Genomic DNA, 25,042 nt, shown 5'->3' with positions numbered 1-25,042 from the left:
TGGGAATATGTGCATGTATTTTCAAGAGAGAGACAGCAAGATAACAGATTTCACTGTGGTTATGTATGTGGAAGAGAGGAAGACGATGTGTGGGAATATGTGTATGTGTGCAGGGATACGTTTAAACTATGTATCTCTGTCTTTTGACGAGAGAGTGTGTGTGCAAGAAGAGTTACAGAGAACCATCTTCTCTATATGGAGAAAGACAGAGAGTGAGAGAGAGAGAAATACCTGTTTTTTCTCTATTCGTGAGGTGTGCAATGTCTCCTGAGAAGACTGCCCGATCCTGCCCTTCTGGAAAGCGTTGTGTATGCTGCTGTTTCTTTGTCTTGTGCGCGAACTTTCTCCTGTGCACTCCACCTGTGTGTTGTGTACGATGCCGAGCTTGCTCCTCTACGCGCGCGTATACTCCAGCTGTGTGCGATCCGTGTGCGCTTTCTGTGTTTTTGCTGCTCGCCTGCTTTCTCTGTGTGCGTTTCTCGTGCGCTCTCTGTGTGCCTAATCTTGATAGGGTTTATTAGAATGCCACGTATGCTACAAGTCCATGTTTTATCATAGGATTAAAAAAAACAAAAGCAATATAAAAAATTAACCAATTCACACGGCCAAAATTAAAGAAATCATGGTTGAAAATATGAAAAACATGCATAACTCTATACTAGACCCCGCCCGGGGCGCTGCCCCGGACCCCGCCTGGGCGCTTGCCCCAGACCCCGCTCAGAACAATATCCCAAAATCAACCTCCCAAGCCCCGCCATCGAGAGCGCTATATTCCACATCCCCATCAAGAGCGCTACCCCCAAACCTCACGTGGAAGCGCTGCCTTGTCACCCCATTGTGGCATTGCCCTAAGACCCCGCATCTGGAGTGCTAAATGGGAACATTCTTCATTAGTGAAATTTTGAACATAAATTATATTAGCATATACTTAAATATAATACAAATATTAACATATTAGCTATACTACTAATTTACTATAGCAGTTCTAGATTATGTCCCATACTATATTTAAGGTGCCAAAGGTTTGGCCTTATGGTCCTAGATTTAGCCAAGTGGTCAACACATATAGGACCAAGTGCACACTGTGCCACAAAACTTGGCCACCACTTCACTTGCCAAAGTTTAGGCCACATGGTCAATCCTAACTTTCCAATGTTCTTATTATGTCACCTTTTGCCTCGTGGAAAACCTAGGCTTGTTTTCACATACTCAGGCACTTCAAGCCACAATAAATTGTCATTACTCTTCAACAACCCTTTTGTTCAAGTCTTTGAAAAAACATTGTTTAAGGCCACCCTAAACCATTTTCATTTAGGGGTGTCTAAAACTAGCTTTTTGGCAATTCGAGAAGAAAATGGTCAAAGTTTTATACTTAGTTTTAACCACTTGACCAATTCAAATATTGGAAAGCAAGGTCTTGTAATACTTTTCTTTGGACATCACACATTAAAACTAGGTCCCTCACTTGTCCAAGCTATGCTCTAATACAATAAAGGGCTTTTGGTTTCAAGATGCACCACTTTCCCAACCTTGATTCCATTAAAGAAGCTAGCTCTACTTAGACATTTAATAGCAAGGTCTTGCAGCAGTTCAGATTGAACATTTTCCATGGCAGCTAGGTCCACCACTTATCTAAGCTATGCTCTAATAGAGTAAGGGGGTTTTGGTTTCAAGATCCACCACTTGTCCAAACTTGATTTGGGAAGCAAGGTCCTATAATAGTTTGCTTTGGACATTCACCATTACAACTAAGTCCACCACTTCTCCAAGCTATGTTCTAATACACTAAGGAGGTTTTGGTTTCAAGGAGAACCACTTGTACGACTCTGTTTTTGGAAGTAAGGTCTTTACATAGTTCACCTTGGACCTTGGACATTGGATACTACAACTAAGCCCACCACTTGTCCAAGATATCCTCTATATATAGCCAAAGGGTTTGGGTTTCAAGATTCACCACTTTTCCAACCTTTCTTCCATTAAAGAAAGGAGGGGCTTTATAACTAGGTCCACCACTTGTCCAAGCTATGCTCTGATATGGAAAGGGGATTTTGGTTTCAAGGTCCACCACGTGTTCAACCTTGCAAGACTCAAGGGATACTTGGACATTGGAAAGCATAGTCCTATAGTAGTTGATAGGTGGCAGTGGGTATTACAACTAGGTCCAACGTATGCTCTCATATCGCAAAGAGGCTTTGCTTTCAAGGTCCACCACTTGTCCAACCTTGCTTCCATTAAAGAAATGAGGGGCTACGTAAACATTGGCAAGCAAGGTAGCAAGGTTCTAAGGTGTTTCACCTTGGATATTGGGCATTATAACTAGGTCCACCACTTGTCCAAGCTATGCTCTGATAAAGAAAGGGGATTTTCGTTTAAAGGTCCACCATGTGTTCAACCTTTCTAATATGAAAGGGGATTTTGGTTTCAAAGTCCACCACGTGTTCAACCTTGCAAGACTCAAGGGATACTTGGACATTGGAAAGCATAGTCCATAGTAGTTGATAGGTGGCAGTGGGTATTACAACTAGGTCCAACGTATGCTCTCATATCGCAAAGAGGCTTTGCTTTCAAGGTCCACCACTTGTCCAACCTTGCTTCCATTAAAGAAATGAGGGGCTACGTAAACATTGGCAAGCAAGGTAGCAAGGTTCTAAGGTGTTTCACCTTGGATATTGGGCATTATAACTAGGTCCACCACTTGTCCAAGCTATGCTCTGATAAAGAAAGGGGATTTTCGTTTAAAAGGTCCACCATGTGTTCAACCTTTCTAATATAGAAAGGGGATTTTGGTTTCAAGGTCCACCACGTGTTCAACCTTGCAAGACTCAAGGATACTTGGACATTGGAAAGCATAGTCCTATAGTAGTTGATAGGTGGCAGTGGGTATTACAACTAGGTCCAACCTATGCTCTCATATCGCAAAGAGGCTTTGCTTTCAAGGTCCACCACTTGTCCAACCTTGCTTCCATTTAAGAAATGAGGGGCTACGTAAACATTGGCAAGCAAGGTAGCAAGGTTCTAAGGTGTTTCACCTTGGATATTGGGCATTATAACTAGGTCCACCACTTGTCCAAGCTATGCTCTGATAAAGAAAGGGATTTTCGTTTAAAGGTCCACCAGTGTTCAACCTTTCTAATATAGAAAGGGGATTTTGGTTTCAAGGTCCACCACGTGTTCAACCTTGCAAGACTCAAGGATACTTGGACATTGGAAAGCATAGTCCTATAGTAGTTGATAGGTGGCAGTTGGTATTACAACTAGGTCCAACCTATGCTCTCATATCGCAAAGAGGCTTTGCTTTCAAGGTCCACCACTTGTCCAACCTTGCTTCCATTTAAGAAATGAGGGGCTACGTAAACATTGGCAAGCAAGGTAGCAAGGTTCTAAGGTGTTTCACCTTGGATATTGGGCATTATAACTAGGTCCACCACTTGTCCAAGCTATGCTCTGATAAAGAAAGGGGATTTTCGTTTAAAGGTCCACCATGTGTTCAACCTTTCTAATATAGAAAGGGGATTTGGTTTCAAGGTCCACCACGTGTTCAACCTTGAAAGACTCAAGGATACTTGGACATTGGAAAGCATAGTCTTATAGTAGTTGATAGGTGGCAGTGGGTATTAAAACTAGGTCCAACCTATGCTCATATAGCAAAGAGGCTTTGGTTTCAAGGTCCACCACTTGTCCAACCTTACTTCCATTAAAGAAATGAGGGGCTACGTAAACATTGGCAAGCAAGGTAGCAAAGTCCTAAGGTATTTCACCTTGGATATTGGGCATTATAACTAGGTCCACCACTTGTCCAAGCTATGCTCTGATATAGAAAGGATTTTTGTTTCAAGGTCCACCACGTGTTCAACCTTGAAAGACTCAAGGGATACTTGGACATTGGAAAGCATAGTCCTATAGTAGATGATAGGTGGCAGTGGGTATTACAACTAGGTCCACCACTTGTCCAACCTATGCTCTCATATAGCAAAGAGGCTTTGGTTTCAAGGTCCACCACTTGTCCAACCTTGCTTCCATTAATATAGCAAGGAGGATTTGGTCTCAAGGTTCACCACTTGTCCAACCTATGCAAACCTTTTTCATGTTGTAGCATGATTTTTGGTTTGAAGAGTATTTTTCTATAACTATGGATTTAACAATGTAATCTTTTTACTTACAGGATGGACTTTGAATCTGGGAGAAAGTACATATGATACTTGACAATGAAATCGTTGGTATTGGTTGTGTGTGTAGAACAGATCCAGATTCCACTTGTGGTGGTACAAAGATAGGGCTGGGAAATGTCTCCATACTAGTGGAGGAATGCTTGAAGGATGTGGTCCTACCTTTTCCTACAATGGATACTTCATCTCTCCAAGGCTCATTATGGAGTGCTGTTCGATGGTCAAAGCTTCTTTTGCAATCTTTTGTATTAAATGGGAACTTAATTGATCCACACGAAAGCTACAATGGTGATGAAGAACATGATCATTCTGATCCTCTAGTTACAGATGCAATACCTATGACAAGCCCAGAATTTGAAGCAATGATTCGAGAGTCTTGGAGAAATCAGAGGGTCCTTTTAAAAGATGACACAATGATGCAAACCATGAATGAAGGGACCATCTTATATGTATTTCCACATGATTATGTCAACTTTCAGGAACTTGGTCCTGATTGTGTGGGTGTGGGTATTGAAAGAGAAAATGCAAGCATTCATGATGTGGTTGAAGTGGGTAGCATCACTTTGCTAAAGTGGCCCATCAAGCAGACAACAATGTTGAATGGGAGCCCATTACAACGCTTTGTTCCTGTTGATGGCATGCATGCTACATATGAGGATGTATCCAACGATGGCAATGTTGGAAAAAAACTTGATGGGAGTAATGTTGTCCAGTTGTCAAGGAAGAGACGATACACTTTCATGAACAGGACTCAAAAATCAAAAGCAGCACCAGCTTCGACTTTTTACCTTTCAAACAAATCAATTCAAAGGTATCATGCATTGATTGTTGTGCACAAAAATGCTGCCAATTTGCAGATCGTGATATGGTGACAAGGTTACGACAACAATTTTGGGGAGAGTCTCAAAAATCACGCACTAATTATGTTTATGATGTTCTTTCTATATGTTATCAGAAAGATGAGAAGTCACGATACCAATTCAGGCTAAATGGCTCTATTGTTTGTTGTAGAGCATGGTATGAGCTACATGGAATACCAAAGACATCATTTTATCGATACAAGGAGAACTTTGAAAATGGTGTGCGCCAATATGTACATGGGACACATGTACATTGAGAAGGGGACTTCAACATACTAGTTTAGCAAGAGCACTACTAAACGAGTTTGTGGAAAATAACTCTGAGAAAATGCCACATAGAAGTAGAACACTGCTAGATGGCTCAAGAGAGACTCAATTGGTGATTCCATCAACATACAAACAAGTGGATATTTTATGTGAAATCAACACGACACTTGACCAAATGGGCTATGAGAAGAAGCTATCCCAATCTTCTTTTGGTAGAATTTGGAACAAAGAGTACCCACATGTCACTTTAACAAAGACGAGTGAGTTCTCTAAGTGCAATATTTGTAGCTCAATCAAGGCAAGGTTAGAAGCTAAACCTTCTCTTGAAGAGAGAGCTCTTCTCTTGAGGGAGAGAGAAGTTCACATGGCACAACAAAAGAGTTGCAGAAGCCTATATTATGCATGGCGCGCGCACGTATTCAGAAACTCAACCACAAAAATATGTATGCATAATCCATGATAAGATGGATCAAAAGAAGACTGCCATTCCTAGATTACGCATTGTTCCCAAGGGTGTGGATTCAGGATATAATCTGCAGGTGGCATTGATTGGCATGATCACTCATGGACATGGAGAAGGTCATTACGGACACTTTGTCTTGAATGGTTTGTGGCCAGCTGATCCAAATCTTACAATTGGCTCAATTGCTAATTGTTTACATAACCTCGAGAGGATAGATAAGCATCCTCTTGGTGATCTAGTAACAAATGGACTTCCAAGGAGCAATATTTCACTACTACATGCTTTGAACTCAAGGGATGCTTTGGACTACCATAACTTGAGTGATGGAAAAGAGCCCATTGTGCAGTCGTCAGAAATTGCAGAAGAGGAATTGGGGTCAACATTTCGCAGATTGCCAGAGAACTTGTTGCTACAATTGGATAATTGTGCAGGGGAAAACAAAAATCGATACTTATTTGCCTATTTGTCAATGCTTGTTGCAAGGGGTGTTTTCAAAACCATCCAGCTGGGATTTTTAATGGTTGGGCATACACATGAGGACATAGACGCCATGTTTAGTAGGTTTTCAGAGAAGTTGAGAGTTACACAAACCTATACTTTGCCACATTTGATGGATACATTACGAAACAGCTCATCTTCATCTCCAGCTCCATTTTTTCTCACAAAGATCCCTGATTTCAAGCAATATTGTGATGGCTATCTTTGTGATGGACAAGACATACTTGTTGGACATTCCAAACCGCTTCAGTTCAGGTTCTTTATGCAAGATGAGACACCAATGATGCAATATAAGGCACATGTAGGTGTATCAAGTTGGAGTGGAAGTATTCGCCTTTGGAAAACAGACACAGAAGGCAAGCCAATGTTACCACATGGAGATCCACCTCTAGTACAAATGGCGGAGTATGTCAAGGCCCACGAAGAAGTCATTTTGGGGCTAAAGAACTATATAAAATTTTGGAAAAATTTAGGGAATGGTTCAAGTATTCCGCGATATTATAGACCCGTGATAGATTATTGGAGTAAGGTAATTGAAGAGATTGGAAAAGCAATCATATCAGAGGGAGTCTTGTATGAAATGTTTTGGCCAAAAACTCAAGAATATTCTCATCTACAAAGCACTACAATGAATTTGCAACAAGGAGCAGAAAGATTCCTAGGCCTTGAAGAGTTGAATGATCATTTTTGTGGGCCTCAACGAGATAGGCCAAGGGAAGAGTTTGACCCTATGTCTGATGTGCACCAAGGTGACTTTCTTATGCTTGTTCCGAGTGACACAGAAATCTATCCAGTGTGGCTTGCAATGGCTTTATCTGACATTGATAATGAGCCTACATCACCAAACTACAGAAAACTCTTGATTCAATATTGGGCACCTTGCGCGAGAAAAAGTGGGATGACAGATACTCAAGCTTACAGTAATTGTTGGAAGGGTTATTGGGCTGTCAACTATAAGGACCCACAAGTGTGGGAAACTATAGATGCAATTGTTTGGTCCTGGAGACCCAACAAAGAAGGACCATTTTCTAGAATAAAGATTCCAGAAAGACATGCTCTAAAAGCCAAAGAAGGCCTCACTCGTGCACATCAGCCACACTTGGATCAAAGTTCAGATATGGTATCAAATGTGGAGTAGAATTATGTGGAGCTTCTATTGTGACTATACTAGTCAATTTGTAAACAAAATCTTTTTTGTATCTTCCTTTGTTTTATGTAATTTATAGTTATTATTCAAATCCATGTGTTGTACATCCTCTTGACTTTTGGTGTTTATCAACACCACAATCCTATGAGATTTTCACTTTATTTACTAGCCACACACCTCAATTTTTCCCACTTTAAGTGGAAAATTCCCAAATTACATGAATTCGGTCGATTTGGAGATTCCCATAATGTGAGATTTTTACCAAAATACCTAATATGGTCTTTTGGTAAGAGATCTATTATTCTTTTGACATGCTCCATGGCTCCTTATGAATATAAAGGACAATAGGGAACTAAGAAAACATGCATATATTATTTGTATTGAACGTGGCTATAGAAACTTTGATGATAGGTTTGCAGAATCGTAAAAATTCAACTTTTTTGTACCTATTTATTTTGGAAAAACAAAAAATATTGAGTGAGAAGCAATCATATTTTCTCATCACCAACCCATTGAAGTTAACTAGGGAATTTATCTCAAGTCCTACAAAAATCCTAATCTTATTTTTATGCAACAAAACGTAAGAATGACTGTTTTGATGAAAATTCACTAGTCCATCAACTTTGGAGGGTTGGTGTGACCAAAAGATGAGAAATTTTACAAGCTTCTTATTTTTTCCATGTTTAGTAGGTCTTGAACTATAACCTCATGAAAGGATTTTACAAAATGAGTGGATCTACTATGGTTTTGGAGGTTTTTTTCAAAACCCTGAAAGGACACTTTTATGTCCTGTTAGGTTACTAACCTAGTGTTAAACATACATGTTCCTTTACTTTATTTATGATACATGTTCATTAAAACAGCCCTTCAAACAGTATTACAAACATAATCAAGCAAGAAGTCGTCCAATTTAAACCAACAACCCTTGGATTAGGTTCACTTAAGAATCTCTAGTGGCGCTATGATGACCGATCGGTATATACATTATTTATAAAAACCCTTGTCATCATGAGCGTCCCATACCGCTCAAAAAGTACTCGTTGTGCTAATATGGACGTACTCCCGCCACAGCAACAACGGTGCCAATCTGGGCGTCATCCTCATGCCACGGAAAAACAAAACTACAGTATCTAGCTGGGCTAATCTGGGTGTACTCCCACCACAGCATCAGCGGTGCCATCCAGGGTGTCATCTCATGCATTGGCAAACTGCCACATAATGCTAGCACTAATAAGTAGAGAGACTTGAGAGAAACCATACCGAAGGTTTTGGACAAATATTATTTCCTATATCAATCAGTTTAACCAGACATTCTTTCCTACTTGTCAAACATATGCCGAGTTTCTTGGGGTTAAGCCCCTTGGTTTCAGTCTGTGTTTTCTTTTCATATCATAGATAATACATTTCTATGGTCTCATATATGCAATGATATATAACTTAGAACTGCAATACTAACCTATACCATAGCTCCGATTGATCAGATTGGTGAAGACATAGCATGTTCCATAGGAGTTCCCCCGTTACTTGTACCGGCTTCATGATCATTAGCGCCTTGGGTTCGAGCACGCTTTGGAGCCATTTTTTTGTACTACACTTACGTTATACACTTAGAACTTTAAATTGGTCAATTTCCCTAGTAATCTCCTTGTTTCCAAAGAGAGTTTGTTATTTGAACCCTTGCCATCTCGGAGTCACACTTAGTGTTGTTGTTCTACATCTAGTTTCTATACATCAAATATTTGCGAATCTTAATTAATCAAAAATTAAGTGTGTAAACTACGAGTGAAAGTTTAGGAATGCATTACTTTTATGCATGACATTTCTAATCCAATTCTATCTTCAATTTCTATACTTCAACTAAATCAATTTTTAGTATTATCAAAATTCTACTTAATTTAATTGATAATAAAATTGGTGAATAAGAATTTCATAATGTAAAATAAGAATGTGATGAGTTCTCTTATGTATTAACTTTCAATTAACTATGCATAAGTTAATAGTGAAGATGCACTAACTAAAGAGAGTAGGTATACTTAGAGAGATTAGAGTAGGAGAAAACATACACACACATCTTTTCTAAAGTTAATTGAATCTTACTAATCCATTAGAGAGATTAGAGTAAAAGAGAACACACACACATCCTTTTCTAAAGCTAATTGAAAATTAGTAATCTATTAGAGATATTCAAGTAAGAGAAAACATACACACACATCATTCCTAAAGTAAATTGAATCTTACTAATCTATTACAGAGATTAGAGTAAGAGATAGCACACACACACACATATCCTTCTTAAAGTTAATTGAATCTTACTAATCTATTAGAGAGATTAGAGTAAGAGATAGCACACACACACACACACACACACATATCCTTCTTAAAGCTAATTGAATCTTACTTATCTATTAGAGAGATTAGAGTAGGAGATAACACACACACATCATTCCTAAAGTTAATTAAATCTTACTAATCTATTAGAAAGATGAGAGTAAGAGATAGCACATACACACACACATATCCTTCTTAAAGCTAATTGAATCTTACTAATCTATTAGAGAGATTAGAGTAAGAGATAGAACACACACACATATACTTTTTAAAGCTAATTGAATCTTACTAATCTATTAGAGAGATTAGAGTAAGGGATAGTACACATCCACATATCCTTTTTAAAGCTAATTGAATCTTACTAATCTATTAGAGAGATTAGAGTAAGAGATAGCACACACACACACACACACACACACATATCCTTGTTAAAGCTAATTGAATATTACTAATGTATTAGAGAGATTAGAGTAAGAGATAGTACACACACATCATTCCTAAAGTTAATTGAATGCTTAATTAATACGTATCTCTTATTAGTCCACTAGAGTTTTTTCTCTCTTAGTGGTTTGTGGACGCCTTCTCTCTAAGAGAAGTGGCAGCACTTCGTGAGCGCTATAGAGGCAATCTCTATGTCTAAAGTGTGAGTATGGATGCTCTATTTATAGCAGGAAAAAAAACGTCCAACTTTTTTCCCAAAATTTTTTTTAAAAAAAATATTATTTTTTTTTCTTCAAAAATTATATGCGCGTTTTTGGTACCTTTGTGGTACCCATTAGCTTGACCAATTTGTCATTATCATCAAGAGATAAAGCCACACAACTCCCCCTCATTAAGATTAGTCAAGACGAGCCTCTCCTTTTCATGTGACAGTGTGTCCCACTTTGTCCCCTCCTATGTGAGTCCAGGTGAGTCCATGTGCCTTCATGTGTCATCCATGTGTATTCTTTTGTCTTTATAATTATTTTATTTATTTTATTAATGATAATTTACTTTACATTTTTGAATTAAAATTTACAGTCTTATACTAACTTTACAGTAGTAAGAGAAAATTGTACAATCAGTAAATAAGTCTTGCAATAAGTTACTTAGTGATTCATAGCTAAACATGTCAAAATTTTGTAGAGTAAATTTTATTTTCTAAGTTTTCTGAGCCTACGATTCATAATTTGAACTCGAATATCTTAAATAATGAGTGATGGTTTAAAAAAAATCAAATGTGTAATAGAACTTGTGTGAAATTCGGAAGTAGAGACCTTACATATTTGATCCCTGTATCCATATCCTTAGTAGTGGCTCTATAGATAGTGAGGCGGTCCGGGGCGGGCAACAAGAAGAGTGGCCTCTAGACACCCTTCAAGGCTCCCGTGCTGCTCAATGGGGCTGTGGCACAACACAACACAAACCAAAGCAACAAACCCACAGCCAAATCCTAACTACACAAGGGGCACCACCTAGTTTAAGAGCGAACTAGGACGCAAAAGAGGAGAATTGTTAGAGCAACCCACAAACAAGCAAGGAATTTAAACTAACCCTAACACCAATGGAACACTCTCACACACTAAAACACGAGAGAGAGAGAGAGAGAGAGAGAAAGATAGTGCTCGGGCTGCTTTGAAACGTATCGGCAATGATCAAGCAAACACAACTATATATTTAAGAAAGAGAGAGAAAGGGGGAGGGGGTGCTTGTTGCATTAATACCTTCTTACGAATCTGTCATGACAAATCAAAGTGAGATTAGTATTTTTTCAACATAGCTTGCGTAAATTTCACCACAACACATCACCAGAAAAGCCACCCCAATCACTGTCTTAAGGCCAGAGGAGTCCTCTCCACCCTGTCGCCCTCTTACAGTATGTGGGATTTATGGCTAGATTGATGACAACACCAGAGACAAGCTATCAAGAACTTAACAAAAAACACCAAGACACTTACGCATCACTGTTGTCCATTACTTCACGTTGGAAGGGAGACAAAGTATCCAAGCTTAGTCCAAATCCACCCTCCTTGATTCAGCAAATGTTGGGCTTACACTAGTAGGAGAAATGATAGATTTCCTACTCTCAATTGAATTATCACTCTCTCTCTTACAATGGCATAGAGTTCCCTTGCTAATCCCCTATTACAACACATGCACATGCATAAGACAATGAGCTTCCACTCAAGAGCTCCTTCTAGAGAGGTTGAGCTTGGCTTCTCAAGCTATAGCATAGTGCTCTTGCTTAAGGCTCCCCCTTTTTGTGCTAGCTACACCCTCCTTTTATAGAAATTTTGAAGGCTAGGGTTACTCCTCTAACCATGGTTGGGTTAGATTTTCAGCAATTTATCTTATTTCTTTTGCTTGAAATTATCAAGAAGTTGGTGGGGAAAGAGAGAGGAGAGAAATGGAGGTGATAAGACTTTTCATAGTGGGTTAGTGTTAGTAGAGTTAGTATTAATTTACAAATGGAATTGGATATTTACAATGAGAGTATCCATGTAGGATACAAATAAGGAAGAAAAACTCTTAAGAGGTAAGAAAAGGTGGATTTCTTACAAGGTTGATGCTCCAAGTGTCTTGAGTAGGGCCAATTTTGACGCTTGTTGACGGTCCACTAGCTTTGACGGTACATTTTTTCTCCACTCTTGACCTTCCTTGAGAGACAAGGTAATTGAAGCTGAGTAATCAACCACCATGATGCTGTCTTTTAAGAGAAGAGGCTGAATTTTGTGGTTTTTTTGATAGATATGGGTAATTTGGAGGAGGAAAAATGAGACTAGGTAGTCAATTTTGGAATGGAATTGTGTGTGGGAGGTATGAGTTCACCATGGTTTCTCTTATTCTTCAAGGTTGAGGAGAAGGTGAGTAGGGTGCAGAGAGGAGTGGTGAGAGAGGTGGGGATGATGAGTGGAGAAGTGTGTGTGAAAGAGGAAAATGATAAAGTGGAAGAGAGAGTGTGGCTGCATAACATGGGAAAATTGGGGTCCACTAATAAAATCATAGCTCACAGCTCGTAGCTTTAAAAAAAATGAAAAAATTTGAGGCAAGAGTTCAGCCAACGAGCTACAACTTTTGTTTGTATCACCTTTTCAAATTCGGAGAGCAAGTGAACTTTAAAAATTCAGCAAAACCGACCGTTTTTTTCCACTGCACAAGGTCCTTGTGGGGTCCTTCTTTGGATGATTCTTTTGAATACCTCCAAGAGTGAGCCCTCCATAGTGCATGTATGCATGCCACCTACCCTTGACCTTATTTGGTAGGTCTATAATTGAAGATATTGTTGAGATCATGATATAAGTGAATAGTACAATATAAAGGGGTCAAAATAAATCTCTCTCATTATAAGTCTACCATAAAAAGATGAATATTTTTGGTGGTCTAATTTATGAGAATAATAGAGAATATATGTAGGAAGGAAAAAATCACAATAGTGAAAAAAATATACACATAAATAGAACTAGTTTTTTTGGATTTTTGTTGGAATGGAGTTACACCAAAAATAAGAGAAGCTTACATGAAAATATTTCTATATGGAATAAAGAGTATGAAAAATGGTAAGAAAAATTGTGGTAATGGTGAGGCAATGTACAGAGCATAAATAACACACATCTAGGTAGAAATATTTAAATAAATACCAAAATAATTATGAAAAAATCTTTTATTTAAGCCCTATATACAAAGAAATATTTACATACGCATGGGCCATAATATACTTATATTTTTTTATTTTTATTTATTTATTTATTTATTTATTTTTTGGCTCAACTAGCCCAATGACTAGCTAATTGAGGTTTTTTTATTTCAATAAGGAAATATGGGAAAAGTCCCCTAACTCACACGCACCTATATACAGTGAAAGGGTGAGGGTAACCATAGTGTTTGAGTGATTTGATAGGGGGGGATAACTCACTATGGAAATCACAGAGAGCTGAAAAACGGCTATCATTAGCCCTCCCCCAGGATGATGGTATATTCATGTACCATCATAGAGCATCGTTTCCAAAGAGAGTGCTTCAGAGTCCTTGACGAGATTTTCATTGTTTGGCCCCTCAGAATTTTGGCTGGAGTTACACTCATGCTTCATGTAACAATACTTACATGAGACAGCGGCCTTTGGACAGATCTTTGGTAGATCCTTTGGTAGAAGGCGATTCAAATAGGGCTTCAAGCGATACCCGTTTACCTTCCTGGAGTGCTCTTTACCATTCAAGTCCATAAGCTGATAGTAACTAGAATTGAAAGCCTTCTTGACTATGTATGGCCCTTGCCATCTAGTTTCAAACTTGGTATCAAAACGATTATCGAGTCGATTGTCATACCTTAGCACAAGATCTCCTTCATTGATGCCTTTGTCCTTCAGTTTCTTGTCAAGCTTCTCCTTTTTCTGTGTGGCTTTCCTCTTGTAGCACTCATATGCTGCTTCTCTTTTCCACTCAAGCTCCACTAACGTAAGAAGTCGATCCATCCATACCTCTTGATCATCTTGTGCTCCTTTTCCATGAAGTCGCATTGTTGGAATGTTGAGCTCAATAGGCTGCAAAGCCTCTTGACCATAGACGAAGTGAAATGGTGTGAACTCCGTGGCTTCCCTATATGTGGTTCGATATGCCCACAAGGCACCATCCAAGAAGTCATCCCATAATTTTGTCTTGTTTTGCACCATCTTTCTAATGATTCCTGCAATGACACCATTAGCCTTCTCCACCAAACCATTTGACTGTGGGTAGTATGGTGTGCTATGACGATGTAGAATGTGAAGCTCTTCACAAACTTCTGTGAGCAAGCCCTTCCTAAACCCTGGACCATTATCAGAAACAATCTCCAAAGGTGTGTCAAATCTGCAACAAATGTGATTGTACACAAACTTGCTAACTGTCGTCTCATTCACTCTTGCCACACTTTGAGCTTCCACCCACCTAGTCATATAGTCTACAGCCACTAGAATGTAGAGTTTACCATTTTTTGTTCTAGGCAGAGGACCCATAGCATCAATGCCCCACTTTTCAAAGGGTCCATTTGCAAGCACTATTTGCCTCGGGCCATGCACCAACCTTCTATTTCCATTTATCTGACAATTGTGACAGCTTTTACACCCATGTTGAACATCCACATGCAAGCTTGGCCAAACATACCCCGCAAGCAAAATCTTCTTCACAGTTGATTCTTGGGCAAAATGACCACCACATGCCTCTTCATGCAAACCTTTTAGAATGGCTAGAATTTCCTCGATAGTTGGTACTCTTCTGCACACTTGATCCTTCCCTCTTTGATAGAGGAAGCCTTCTAGGAAGAGATAGAAACTTGCCTTCTTATTGAGTCTCCTCTTCTGAGCCTTCGTGAAGTCTTGTGGAAACTCACCCTCCAAAATGTAGCCGATAATGGGAGCCAATGACTCCAATCCCTGGTATCTCGGTTGCTTGACAGCTGCTGCCACCATGATGAACTGCACTTCTCTCTCAACACATGTAACTGCTTGTTGTGCAAGTAAATCGGCATCTTCATTTTGTTTCCTCGGAATATGATATAGTTGCACTTCTTCAAAGTGATTAAACATCCTACGAATGGCATGAACTTTTGTCCTTAAGCTTTCATTCTTGCATGCCCAAATGCCTAAAATTTGTTTAACAATGAGAAGTGCATCTCCCTTTACCATGAGACGTTTTATCCCTTGGCCAATGCACATCTTCAAACCATGAAGTAGTGTGTCGTATTCTGATTCATTGTTGCTAGTTGAATCTGGTAGATTGACCTTCTCTTTCATGACCACCTCTCCACTTGGGTTGAGCAACACTAGCCCTACCCCTGCTTTCCCTGTGGCTCGTCGAAAACCTCCATCAAAGAACAAGGTAAAAGCATTGGGAATACTTTTTGGTGGTGGCAATGGTAGGGTCTTTACTTGAGGCACCTTAATTTCCTTCTCATGTACCCTATAAGTGAGAATCCCTGCCAATTGTGCACGCACACTATCTTCTACCTTGAAAGAGTATTGAAACTCTTGCAACTCCATAATCCACTTTGAGATCCTAGTACTAAGATTCATTTGAGATGACACCCAAGGGAAAAAATTCTATGCGGTGAGGATTACAAAAGGTTTTGGGAGCAAGTAGGATCTAAACTTTCTCACCGCAAACATGAGAGAAAGCATCATGAGTTCTGCTTCTGTGTAGTCTCTCTCCAAAGCATTCATGACCGTACTAGCAAAGTAGATGGGTCGCATCCTTGTACTGTGGGGATCTTGTTGTAGCAACACGGCACCAATTGTTTCCCTTCCAACACTAGAGCTAACAAAGAATGTGTACTCCCAACAAGGAGGCATGAGTGTTGGTAGCTCTGACAAAATGACTTTAATGTTACAAAAGTACTCTTCAAGCTCATCATACCATGCAAATTCTACTTGTTGTGTCAACTTTTGCAAAGGATGAAGCAACTCCGAGGCTAAGTGAGTGAAGCGTGACATATACTTCACCTTCTGAATGAAAGAGATGACCTCCTTAAGACTCTTCGGTGATGGGAGCTCAATAAGATCCTTTGCCTTTGAAGGATCCACCTCAATGCCTTTATAGGAAACCTTGTGACCGAGCAAGATCACTTCATCCTCACCTATGTGGCACTTGTCGGGGTTGAGTTGACCTCCCATGTCGTAGAGCTTCTTTAAACCTTCTTCTACCCTTTGTAGATGCAATGATTTTGAGCTATAAATGTAGAAATCATCAATGAACACCCTAATTGACTTTCCAAAGAATGCTTGAAACACCATGTTCATGAAATGTTGGAATGTTGCAGGAGCATTTGTCAGACCAAATGGCATGACTCTAAAAGCATAACAACCCCAAGGAGTGATAAAAGTTGTTTTCAACTGATCTTCCAATGCGATACCTATTTGAAAGTAGCCTGACTAGCCATCACACACAGTGTACTTCTCATGACCAGCTACCTCATTTAGTATCTCATCCTGAAATGGGAGGGAAAAGTGATCTCTTTTTGTTGCCTCATTAAGTGGACGATAATCCACACACACCCTCCACTTGCCGTTTTTCTTAGGAGTGACAACAACGGGAGAGACCCACTCTGAATTCTCCACTGGATAAATGAAACCTGCTGCTAGAAGCTTTCTTACCTCCTTGAGTAGAGCATGCTCCTTAATGACTCCTAGCCTTCGTAGATTTTGAGCCTTAGGTGTGGCCTCTGGCTTCAACTCAATCTTGTGTTGAACAACATCTACTCCACGCACATCGGTGTAGTCTTTAGCAAAAAGCCTCAGAAATTTCCTTAGCACACATTTGAACTCCTCTCTTTCATCCTTTATAAGTGTTGTAGACAACATACCTTCTAACATTCCTTCATCTTCCACCTTTTGGTTCTCTTGGGAACCTACCTCTTCCAAACCTCGAGAAGAGGTCTCCTGGTTGTTTGGCTTAAACCTTACCCCCATGACTTCGATGGAAGACTCCTCTTCAGTAATGCTGCCGCTACTTTCTTCTTCTGAAGTGTTATCGGTCCAACCTTCTTCCGTCTCACTTTGAGATGATTCTTCATGGAGCTCCTCTTGGCGTTGCTCCTTCATGTCAAAGACAACCTTCTTATGATTGTCGTTCCTGCAAATTAGCTTTCCACTCTCCCAATCCTGCAAAGCTCGCATTTTCATTAGCCATGGTCTCCCTAGGATAAATGGGTAACCATTTCCTTTGGTAGACATGACATAGAAATCCACTGCCTTCTTAATGCCAAAGGCCTCCACAAAAATATTTTTACAAATGCCTACGCACCTAGCCTTGCTATTGTTTGCCATCTTGACCTTAATTTCAGGTGTCTCATGGATGTGCATGCCTAGTTTTTGCATGAGTCCCTCTGTCATGATGCAAATTTGTTCACCCCCATCCACTAGACCTTTCCTAACCAATCTTCCTTTGATGTAACAGTCTAGCACCGGTGTAAGGTCCTCATTCATTTCAGCTTGTGCAATTTTTACAACAGGCACACTCTCTTTTACCTTTCTCCTAGTGCTAACTGCCCTTGTTAAATCCCTCCTAACTTGTGGACATAATGCAAGAAATTGAGGCCATGAAATATCAGGACCCTTACCTCTCATGTCTTCCAACAGGTTGTATGGAGCCATACCATGTCCAAGAGGGAAGTCTTGGAGATTGATATGACGTCGAGTCCTCTTAGCTTCCTTGGTCTCCTTTGCCTTCTTGCCTTGTCCATGGTCACTCTGTGATGGGACACCCTCTTTCTCTTTACCTTTTCCTCGGCCACGCTTAATGCCATTTGCTTCCATGTCAACCTCATTTGAGTTTGTCACCTCTACCACATGCACATTTGGATCTGGCAAAGGTGGAACTCCTTCTAACCCTTGTGGAGGTGGTCTTGGTCCATTTGGTCTTTGTAGAAGCCTTGGTTGTTGACCAGTTCCTTCACCTGCATTCATCACTGGGTAATTTAAGTTAGGTCTCCCTGGCTCCCCACGGGGCCAAGGACAATTATACATCCCATGTCCAGACTCTCCGCAATTCCAACATTGCAAGACTCTCCTAGGTCGTGGATCTCGCTCTTCAGACTTCTTTGCTTGTCCCTTTGGACCTACAGCTTGTGCAAGGTGAATTGACAGGCTGCTTAAAGATTTGTTTAACTTCTCAATCACTTCAGCCGTTACCTTGAGAAGCTCCCTAGATGTTGATGCTTGTGACTTACCTTTGGGTCTAAGACCTTCTATTGGAACCTCTCCTCTTAAGCACTTGAGTTTCCTATACTTCTCAGTAGCCCTAGTTTCCGCTGCATCAAAAGTAGCAGGTGCACCCGCCTCAACTTTTACCTTAAGGTCAGGAAAGAGTCCGGCTATGAACCTCTCCTTCTTTAAAAATTCTGCACCATCACCAGGGTTAGCAACATTTCGTATCCATAGAGCCCAAAGACGTAGAAACTCTTGCTTGTACAAGTAGTAGTCATCTAAGTCTTTTTGCTTATGAGAAACAATGTCTTGCCATAATTTTTGAGTGTTTTGGGGATCAAAGAAGTATTTCTTGAAACGATTCAAAACTTCTGTGTAATTCCCCTTAACTTCCTCAGGAAAAGAGTCAAACCAAGTGCTAGCATCTTTCCTAAGGACCACCTCAAACATTTCTACACGTTCTTGATCAGTTATTATCCTCTTGATATGGCAAGACATCTTGAAATTCGCTAAAAATAATTCTGCATCATCTCCAGGCTCTCCAAAGAAAAGAGGATACCCAGACATTTGGCGTTGGCTTTCCATTGAATTGATTTCAAAGTGACACCCGTTTTTGTTTTTCTTTCTTAAAAAGATTTACACAATAATGTTTTCTAGCTTGCAATCTATTCTACAACAAAATAAAGATATTCACATCAAACGACCTATGATAATCAATAAGAGGTAGGATGACAGGGTTTGGTGATGCGAGAATTTCTCCTACTCTTTGGGCACCAAACATGAACACCATACGTTGTTGAAAATGGATTTTTCTACTAATTGCAATGTTTATTCTAATGTGTGGAGTGAAATGGAAGGGGAAAACCTCTATTCCTGGGCCATTATCCATGGTCTATGCATGACCTAATGCTTAAAACAAAACAAAAATATAGACGTCCAAACTAAGGTCGTACCTAATGAGAGGCAAAATAAAAGGATTTACTGAATCGTTTATCTCGGCCAACCTAAGAGGAACTAAAATTCTACGAATGACACGTTGAAATTGCAACTTAGTACTAACAATTATGTGTACCTTTTGCCTTGCAATGGGAATGAAGGGATCATACAAATTTTCGTGATTCATTCAAACTACTTGACTATGCTAAAGGTTGATTCTACACAAAAATACACAAGACGTTCCTCAGTGGGGGCACCAATTTGAGGCGGTCCAGGGCGGGCAACAAGAAGAGTGGCCTCTAGACACCCTTCAAGGCTCCCGTGCTGCTCAATGGGGCTGGGGCACAACACAACACAAACCAAAGCAACAAACCCACTGCCAAATCCCAACTACACAAGGGGCACCACCTAGTTTAAGAGCGAACTAGGACGCAAAAGAGGAGAATCGTTAGAGCAACCCACAAACAAGCAAGGAATTTACACTAACCCTAACACCAATGGAACACTCTCACACACTAAAACATGAGAGAGAGAGAGAGAGAGAGAGAGAGAGAGAGAGAGAGAGATAGTGCTCGGGCTGCTTTGAAACATATCGGCAATGATCAAGCAAACACAACTATATATTTAAGAAAGAGAGAGAAAGGGGGAGGGGGTGCTTGTTGCATTAATACCTTCTTACGAATTTGTCATGACAAATCAAAATGAGATTAGTATTTTTTCAACATAGCTTGCGTAAATTTCACCACAACACATCACCAGAAAATCCACCCCAATCACTGTCTTAAGGCCAGAGGAGTCCTCTCCACCCTGTCGCCCTCTTACAGTATGTGGGATTTATGGCTAGATTGATGACAACACCAGAGACAAGCTATCAAGAACTTAACAAAAAACACCAAGACACTTACGCATCATTGTTTTCCATTACTTCACGTTGGAAGGGAGACAAAGTATCCAAGCTTAGTCCAAATCCACCCTCCTTGATTCAGCAATTGTTGGGCTTACACTAGTAGGAGAAATGATAGATTTCCTACTCTCAATTGAATTATAACTCTCTCTCTTACAATGGCATAGAGTTCCCTTGCTAATCTCCTATTACAACACATACACATGCATAAGACAATGAGCTTCCACTCAAGAGCTCCTTCTAGAGAGGTTGAGCCTGGCTTTTCAAGCTATAGCATAGTGCTCTTGCTTAAGGCTCCCCCTTTTTGTGCTAGCTACACCCTCCTTTTATAGAAATTTTGAAGGCTAGGGTTACTCCTCTAACCATGGTTGGGTTAGATTTTCAGCAATTTATCTTATTTCTTTTGCTTGAAATTATCAAGAAGTTGGTGGGGAAAGAGAGAGGAGAGAAATGGAGGTGATAAGACTTTTCATAGTGGGTTAGTGTTAGTAGAGTTAGTATTAATTTACAAATGGAATTGGATATTTACAATGAGAGTATCCATGTAGGATACAAATAAGGAAGAAAAACTCTTAAGAGGTAAGAAAAGGTGGATTTCTTACAAGGTTGATGCTCCAAGTGTCTTGAGTAGGGCCAATTTTGACGCTTGTTGACGGTCCACTAGCTTTGACGGTACATTTTTTCTCCACTCTTGACCTTCCTTGAGAGACAAGGTAATTGAAGCTGAGTAATCAACCACCATGATGCTGTCTTTTAAGAGAAGAGGCTGAATTTTGTGGTTTTTTTGATAGATATGGGTAATTTGGAGGAGGAAAAATGAGACTAGGTAGTCAATTTTGGAATGGAATTGTGTGTGGGAGGTATGAGTTCACCATGGTTTCTCTTATTCTTCAAGGTTGAGGAGAAGGTGAGTAGGGTGCAGAGAGGAGTGGTGAGAGAGGTGGGGATGATGAGTGGAGAAGTGTGTGTGAAAGAGGAAAATGATAAAGTGGAAGAGAGAGTGTGGCTGCAGAACATGGGAAAATTGGGTTCCACTAATAAAATCATAGCTCACAGCTCGTAGCTCAAAAAAATATGAAAAAATTTGAAGCAAGAGTTCAGCCGACGAGCTACAACTTTTGTTTGTATCACCTTTTCAAATTCGGAGAGCAAGTGAACTTTAAAAATTCAGCAAAACCGATCGTTTTTTTCCACTGTACAAGGTCCTTGTGGGGTCCTTCTTTGGATGATTCTTTTGAATACCTCCAAGAGTGAGCCCTCCATAGTGCATGTATGCATACCACCTACCCTTGACCTTATTTGGTAGGTCTATAATTGAAGATATTGTTGAGATCATGATATAAGTGAATAGTACAACTAAGAAAATCAAATATTGAGGGGTCTAAAAAATATGTACATGTCAAATATAAATAATATAGGTGGAAACATATAAAGGGGTCAAAATAAATCTCTCTCATTATAAGTCTACCATAAAAAGATGAATATTTTTGGTGGTCTAATTTATGAGAGTAATAGAGAATATATGTAGGAAGGAAAAAATCACAATAGTGAAAAAAATATACACATAAATAGAACTAGTTTTTTTGGATTTTTGTTGGAATGGAGTTACACCAAAAATAAGAGAAGCTTACATGAAAATATTTCTATATGGAATAAAGAGTATGAAAAATGGTAAGAAAAATTGTGGTAATGGTGAGGCAATGTACAGAGCATAAATAACACACACCTAGGTAGAAATATTTAAATAAATACCAAAATAATTATGAAAAAATATTTTCTTTAGGCCCTATATACAAAGAAATATTTACATACGCATGGGCCATAATATACTTATATATATATATATATATTTGGCTCAACTAGCCCAATGACTAGCTAATTGAGGTTTTTTTATTTCAATAAGGAAATATGGGAAAAGTCCCCTAACTCACACGCACCTATATACAGTGAAAGGGTGAGGGTAACCATAGTGTTTGAGTGATTTGATAGGGGGCGATAACTCACTATGGAAATCACAAAGAGCCGAAAAACGGCTATCAATAGTCATTCTTTCCATCATGTTTACGAGGAAAATATCTGCATCATTAAATTGAGTTCTTGTTCCCTCCTTCTTTCCATCACGTTGTAAAGGGGGAATATCTGCATCATTAAATTGAGTGCTTGACCCCTCCATTTGCACATGTGTGATACTTGTTGTCTCCAAAAATGCATCCCTATTAGAATTCTAAAAATCAAAGCCTGCATTCCATAGTGCAACCTTTTCCTCAAGATCCAAGCATGTACTAGCTGCAATTTTCCAAACAGCATGTCGACTTGTAGGTCTTTCAGTCACAATATTTCTAGAGTTGTGGGGTGGTCAATATTATCTCCACAAAACCACACAAGCTATTTATTCTCAACTTGTGATGTTATTTGTACCACCCCTTGAAAGCATGGAGCAGGTACACCTACTAATCTCGATATTCCCTTTTGGTCAATTAGCTTATTACATTTTTTCTCTTATCATGGAGGTTGCCTTGACATTTTACATTACTTCCATGATTGGTCGTATGCATTGCCCACCTACTAGGATGCATGTTAGTTTCAACTATTTCATGGACCTTTTTATGCTCTTCTTGTTTTTGCCTAGTTTGTCGCACGTGTTGTGTGACATACTCATATTTTGGATGATGGGAGTCACCTTCCTTAATAGGTGTTTCAAGGGTGCCTCAACCCTTTCTTCTTATTGTCTGCACATCACCATGGATACTATCCTCTAGGGTATACTCAGCTCCATTGTAGCCTCATTGGCTAGATCAATAACATTGCTCACTGCTAGTGGAACCCTAGACATTGAAGCTCTCCTATTTTTCATTTTTTACAGTCTTGGACCACACCCTTTGTGTCCACCTTTCAAAAATGAGTCAGACCTTGATTGTTGCAAGAGAATAGTGGTCAGATCTCCTTGACAAGCAATATGCAAGGAGACATATTTAACGCCATCATTTGAAGCTAACTAGCTACCATGGACCGACTCTACCAAGTTTGCCCTTGGAACCATATGCCTACCATCACTCTCCATGGCCTTTTGAACACAATGAAATTAATTAGCAATATGCAAGGAGACATATTTAACGCCATCATTTGAAGCTAACTAGCTACCATGGATCGACTCTACCAAGTTTTCTGTTGGAAACATATGCCTACCATCACTCTCCATGGCCTTTTGCACACAATGAAATTAATTAGTGAAATAACTTATACAACAAACAAGAAAAAATATCAAAAAATGTACCTATATCATGCATTCTCCCCAATGGAACACTCTTGCATGCCACCGCACCAACCATGTTTCAAGCATAGAGACCTCCGTCTTGCCTGCATGCCCATTTCTTAGCCACGATTGTAAATTTTCAAGCTCTATATTACGTGCTTCTTCATATGGAGCTTCCCTCCGTTGTCTACACCTATGCTTAAAATCCTCTTGGCTATGAGGGGGTATACAATTTTTTCTATGTTGTTGCAAAATCTCCTCCTAATGAAAAAAACAAAACCTTTCTTTGCATACCATAACTTTGTTCACGCCTCCATTGTATACAGTCCTTATTTCACGCCAATTTACTTGAGCTTCATCATCCATGAACCCTTTGAATTCAATTTTTTTGTATCCTTCCTTTTTAATAAATTTATTTAGAATCCTCCAAAATAATGTTCGTGCTTGTGTATCCTCTACTTTGAGATCCACAATCACGATAGTTTGCATTTCTTGGACATAAGGATTGTAAACATGACAAGCCATTGTTGTCGAATCACGCATTCTTTTCACAAAATCAAAGCATAACCATGAATTTCGAAGTTCACCTCATGGTCTCATTTTGTTAACAAGTTCTACACCATTTCCAAGCCCCTGTGTGGACATTTTAAATATATGACATCTATCAAATCCTGAGAATTCCAGCTGTCCAAGAAAGGCCATGCTCTAAAAGAAGTCAAACAGTAATCCTCTTTTTCACTTAAAAATTACATCATAATCTCCCACTAGTTGACCAATCTCTACTTGAGCCTCCTTTTTCCATCGTGTTACTCTTCTCTTATCAAGCAAAGGTGCCCACTTTGCTAACAAATCACTCAGATCTTTATTTGAAAGGCTCTTTCCTTCTCAATGGTTTCCAATGAGCACTAATTGCATCACAATCTCCTTAGCTATTTTTTGTTGGATTGACCTTGGTATCCCAATAGAGTCTTTAGCAACTAGCTCTGTGACCCTTGTCTGGACCTCAGCTGCTACTTGTTTTGTAACACCCTCTACCACAGGGTGCATGTGATACCCCACATATATCTCCTCTACTCATTTTTTTATTTTCAGTAATAGAAGGAAAACAATAAATAAGCTTGCACGAGCACTCAAAAATGCACATGGGTGGCATAGAGCAAAATAAACATTTTAAACTCCCAAACCTATTTGTAATGTTGCCAGCAGGGTAAACTTTAGCTAGTTGCCAAACCCAATGCTTCTCATTTAATTCTTGTGATCACAAAAATTCTGAGCATAGGTGATTGATGCATTGTAGGTGTCCACCACACTTTCTATTTCTTATAGTCCCTTGAAACCCAAAAACATTGCTTGTAATCCCATCTGTCCAAACATGTCCATCAAGCTTATTCTCTATTCTACCAGTTTTGGAACCTATTACATTGAAAGGCAACTCTAATAATATGTTCCCATCATATATTTTTGGGAGTTATGTAACCTGTTGTATCTTTATCACCAATGAGAAGCTTACTTTAAGAGAGTTTCATTCAGGGAGGTTTTTGAGCATGTTTATCACACTAATACTTGAAGT

The sequence above is a fragment of the Adiantum capillus-veneris genome, chromosome 13 (assembly GCF_014529385.1).
Source record: "Adiantum capillus-veneris isolate H3 chromosome 13, ASM1452938v2, whole genome shotgun sequence".
NCBI classification, from domain to species: Eukaryota; Viridiplantae; Streptophyta; class Polypodiopsida; order Polypodiales; family Pteridaceae; genus Adiantum; species Adiantum capillus-veneris.
The sequence above is the reverse complement of the archived record's forward strand: the minus strand, read 5'-3'. Positions refer to the sequence as shown.